Below are 6,103 nucleotides of genomic sequence, written 5' to 3' on the forward strand. Positions count from 1 at the left end.
CGTGGTCCAACAATAAAGTGCACAGGTGAATTAAATAAAAAAATATATTAAATTCGTTTTTTCATGATCATAGCTAAAAAATGTAATTATAAGTATTTAATGCTTCTTTTTGTAACGTTATAGGGTTGTAAAAGCGTTGACCGTGCGCACATTTTTAGCGCTTCATACAAAATGTACTTCGGTCAACGCTTTTACACCCTAGTAAATTTACAAAAAGAAGCATTCAATTCTTAAATACAACTAAACCATCTATTAAACCAAGTAATAACATATCAAAGAACTCTCATATATTATTAAATCTAGCTCCAATTGAAGTTATTAAAAGATATTCAAATAAAACTAAACATAATGATATAATGAGTAAACCTGGTGATATAGACAACTCTAATCCCGACATTTATTTTCATAAATATAATGAAAAGAAAAGTAAAAAATATCTTGTACAATAGCAAAAATGTATTTGTTCTAAGTAGAAGTTGAACCATTCGTTATCAGGGCAAAAGTGTTAGAAATTTTGGCTGCCCAGGGCATTATATAAAATAAAGCATTTGTTTCTGTATACAACTACACGATGTAGTCTAGTCTACAGGTTACTGGTAATATCCTTTATAATCGTCGTGTCTGTTTTACTCATTTTGTTGTTTTTTCCTATTCTTCTTGTTTGAAGTTCCTGTTATTGCCGACCTGTAGATTTTTGTATCATTAAATAGAAATATTATTCTATTGAAAAAGATTATACTTTCTATTTACATTGAGAGATAAAAGGTATTGTATTAATAGCCCATGAAATATAAATACGATCTTTCCTTAGGTAGGTATTATTGATGGAGTTATTACATTTCAAGGTTCCAGTTTCATAGTTTTTATTTTTAACAAAAATCGCGTAAAATTTCGCAGGCTAAAACCCCACAAAAAACCTCGCAGTGACATACATAAAAATGTTTATGTTTTAACATATTCTGTTGCTGTGTTCCTTCAAAAGCATGCTGTTTGTGTATTTATGTATTTTACCATATTGTGACCTCTAGGTGTCTTTTGTTATCTCGTATCAGTGTCGCATATCCCACATTGGAGTAGCACACGACCACTGGTATTTTCATTTGTCGTAGCCACATTTTTTTTTTACTTGATTTATTAGTGGAATTTTAGATGTCATAACAGTCACAACTATTAAATGATTTTTGACTTCTCATTGCCTGTTGTTCCTTTTCCTTCTCTATAGTGTTTTTAAACACAGGCACCTGTCTCAGAAAAATTCTTGTATACCTTAATATATTATGTTATATTAAGGTATATATAAAAAAAAATTCTGAGACAAGTGCCTGTGTTTTTAAACATTTAAGCTATGAATACAGAATCTCCCTTTTAGATATAAGACGAATACAACTTTAGAAAACAACCTACATCTATAAGTTAATCACCGTGCTAAACATGAAGAAGATAATACCTGTACCCCGTCCACCGTGCTAAACATGAAGAGGATAATACCTGTACCCCGTCCACCGTGCTAAACATGAAGAGGATAATACCTGTACCCCGTCCACCGTGCTAAACATGAAGAGGATAATACCTGTACCCCGTCCACCGTGCTAAACATGAAGAGGATAATACCTGTACCCCGTCCACCGTGCTAAACATGAAGAGGATAATACCTGTACCCCGTCCACCGTGCTAAACATGAAGAGGATAATACCTGTACCCCGTCCACCGTGCTAAACATGAAGAGGATAATACCTGTACCCCGTCCACCGTGCTAAACATGAAGAGGATAATACCTGTACCCCGATAATACCTGTACCCCGTCCACCGTGCTAAACATGAAGAGGATAATACCTGTACCCCGTCCACCGTGCTAAACATGAAGAGGATAATACCTGTACCCCGTCCACCGTGCTAAACATGAAGAGGATAATACCTGTACCCCGTCCACCGTGCTAAACATGAAGAGGATAATACCTGTATCCCGTCCTCTAACAAATGAATGAGACTTGTTCTATTAGAAAAAAAAGGAACCTTAAAAACTGTTAGTTTCACGATGCCTATAAAACCCAACCTAAAGCAATTTTTCAATCATTTAGTACGAAAAGCAGTTTTGCAGCTGTAAACTGACATTTCGAACAACAAAGTAAAATTGACGCTCGCAAACTTTCAAATGCAATACCATTTCAATATTGTCTCTCCTTATCTTTGTTTACTCCTTGGTTTTGATTGTTTTTGTCTTCTTAGCAATATAAATACACTTTTATTACATATACACTAAACATTGCACATACAAGAGAAATAGTCGATAAATTGATGGCTTGAAACTTTTGGCGATATTCAATCAAAATAATCGTTAGAAGAAGTGTTGCATAATACTTAGAAACGTAGAGCGTATGGAGAAACAAATATTTAACGGTGTACATGAAGTTGAATGTTTCGATAGTTAAACAATGCGAAAGATTTTAGTAATTTGTGAAGTGCATCACAGTGATTGAAAATTGCAATCTTAGTATAAAAAACATCATCATCAACAAGTAATACTACATTATTCTAAGATCAAGATAAGGAGATGTTGTATGATTGCCAATGAGACAGCTATCCATATAAGTTCAAATGAGGTGGATGTTAGCAATAATGGAAAACCGTACAGCCTTCAATAATGAGAAGCACCAATACCATAAACGGCTAGGATCCCCCCATTTTATTGAGAAAACTAATGACATGATCTATAACGAAACAATTTACGAAAAAAAAATACTAGTATAGCAGACATGAATCAACGACAACCACTGGACCACAGGCTCCTGACTTGAGACAGGCACATATGGAATGAGGCGGGGTAAAACTAGTTTAAAGGTATCCATAGATATCGAAGATATCTGTATAATATTAGAAAGATTGAAAGAGCAGGGGGCTCTCACCATTGCCCTGTGCCCTTTGTCCTCAAATTTTGATAACTTTTAGCTTCTAATACAATCATTATATATTCAGAGTCTATGATTTAATTAAATTGTATGAACATTGAAAGACCAGGGAGTCTCACCCTTATTTAAGCGGTCTCAGGTAGGTTTTCACTATATATTTTGAATATCAAACTGGTACTTTGGGCGCTCCGTAAACATGAAAGAAATTAAGTGTACCCAAATTCCTTTTAGTCACGTTTGTATCTACCTATTGATTAAATGTCTGTATAATATTAGAAAGATTGAAAGATCAGGGGGCTCTCACCATCACCCTGTGCCCTTTGTCCTAAAATTTTGATAATATTTAACTGAAAAATGACAATATAAGCCCTCCATAGATATCGAAGATGACATTGTTCTGGGAAATCCTTCTAATACAATCGTTATATATACAGAGTCTATGATTCAATTAAATTTTATGAACAAGGAAAGACCAGGGGGTCTCACCCTCATTTAAGCGGTCTCAGGTAGGTTTTCACTATATATTTCTTTATTGGGCTGTTCATAAATATTTCTATTCATATGTTCCTAAATGTTTTCTAAAGTTATCGTTTTAAGAAATATCATGAATAAACGCACATCTTTGAAGTTTTTTTATTGACAACAATTTATAGTACATAAAGACAAATACAAATGTATGCAAGTTAGAAAAGGATTTATAATCGAGAACAACGAGAATTGACGACAGCTTGAAGAGGTCATGAACAATTTCCTAAGTATCTTATTAGTCCTCTAAACTATGAAAATCATGATTTTAATGTTATTAAGTATTTTATTTTTTTTATGATTTTCAACTCAATTCTGAATATCGAATATCGAATAACGAACCGGCTGCTAACCTCACACACATTATTTTTTTGTTTTTGTGGTCTATTGAAACTTTACATGTAATGGTTATTATTTTGTCTTGATGACAATAAACGTTTTAACATTCATTCATTTTAAACAACATAAGAGTTAAGTATTTGGCCTGTCAAACGATAGATTTAAGGATATATGAAGAGTTTGTAAAAACTACTCCAGAAAAATCATGTTTTCTCTACGACTATTTCATTCTTACAATAAAACAGAAGTAAGACTTGACCTTTCAGAAGAATAAATAAATAAGACTTGCTCTAGATTCCGTTATTTGTTTGAATTATGTCTATTCACTGTTATTAAAACAGGTGTGTGTGTGTGTGTGTAATGTTTTAGACAGGTTTCTTCAATTAGAATAAACTAGTAGTATTCTGCAAATTCACGCTCTGAAATATAGATGATGTCCTTTAATTGAATGATTCAAAATTTGAATATCTATATGTTGAACTGTCTCTACCGTTCGACATGAAACAAAAGATACAACAGAAAAAGGTAAATCTGCATCATTTTGTTTATTAAATCTAGACAAAGGAGATAACTTTATTTTCCCTATTAAACGTACCACCATTGCAGAATATAGGTACAAATTCAATTAGTTACGATATTGAAGGTTTTAAGTTTCCAGAAATCCTTGATATAAAATAACTTTTTGCCAGAAAGATTTTGGGAAAGGGTACAGAACTTCAATTTACAAGCGTGCTATTCGTACATTTCATCATAAAAAAAAGGAAACAATTCAATCGAGAAAACTTACAACCTAATGCATATTTTGTTTGATCAAATATCAGACCAAACCACTTCACAAAAGTAATGAAAAGAGAAATAACTCTATCTTGCGAAATGCGTAATATATAGATTGCAAACAACAATTGATATCACCATAGGCTACACAAGTAGCCGTTTTCGAGATACAGACTTTAGAAAGTTGATTTTTTAGAACGAAAACATGCTAGAAGTAAAGAAAAATTATTCCAACAATATTTTCTGGCCCTAAAATACATTGATTTTCTTAGCGCAATAGATACTCATCTCTCCAGTCTATCGATTCTGCACTTGAAAATTCGTGTCTCATTGCAGCTTAGAAAATACGTCAAATGTTTAGGACTTAGAGAAAAATATATCATTTTGCCTTTTGTATAAAGCAAAATGGACAAGGTATTTACTAATGAAATATATCAACTGCACACAACGACTAATCAGGATTAGCTATACTCTTTATTCTGAATACCATGATTTATTGTAACCTAAATACAGCAACTAATGCTGTTTCTAAAGTTGCAAATATGGTGATGCAGACTAGTTATGTGTGACATGACTCGGTAATTGTGATGAAGTTTGTGTTGTTACCATTCGGTAGTTTATTAAATATGAAACTTATTTGGAATACTGTCAATATATTTCCTAAAATGTGTGCTTAAAATCACATATCGCCCAAACATGTCCAAATTCTCCGAACAACAAGAACCCAACCAGAAGCAGACCCTGCTCCACATGTGGTTGCCTTAATTAATTTATTACATGATTGTGACGGGTGAAACGGCATCATATAACTATAAATATGGTTACACGAAATTGCACTTACATGATTGTTAAATATTATGGACTGAGTCGGGTGTGTTTATTCTGTGTTGGTCTTTGCATTATGTATTCGGGTTTTGTTTTCTGTAAGTAGTTAATACTTCAGTTTCATTATGTATATCCTTTATATTCATTTGATAAAATTTACTGTTTGCAATAGCATTAACTGTTCTAAATAATAAGGATGTTCTTATCCCAAGCATAAACACATAGCCGTATTTGACACAACCTTTTTCAACTTTTGATCTTCAGTGCTGTACAACTTTGTACTTTTTTTCACTTTCGATCTTTTATATCTGGGCGTCACTGGTGAGTCTTGTGTGGACGAGGCGCGTTATTGGCGTATTGAATTTTAAACCTGATGCTTTTTGTTATCTATTAATCATGTGTTTCTTTGTCTAATACGTTCTCCTATTTATTTGTATTGTAGTCCTGTAATATTATGTTGTCATTTCAATATTATATGTAACATTACCATTAAAGTGCGAGGTGTGGCATGCCACAAAACCAGGTTCAACCCACCATTTTTCCTTTAAAAATGTCCTGTACCAAGTCAGGAATATGGCCATTGTTATATTATTGTTCGTTTCTGTGTGTGTTACATTTTAACGTTGCGTCGTTTGTTTTCTCTTATTTTTGAGTGTAAATTCACATTGCGATAAGACGTGTCACGGTACTTGTCTATCCCAAATTCATGTATTTGGTTTTGATGTTATATTTGT

This window comes from Mytilus edulis, chromosome 8 (assembly GCF_963676685.1).
Source record: "Mytilus edulis chromosome 8, xbMytEdul2.2, whole genome shotgun sequence".
NCBI lineage: Eukaryota > Metazoa > Mollusca > Bivalvia > Mytilida > Mytilidae > Mytilus > Mytilus edulis.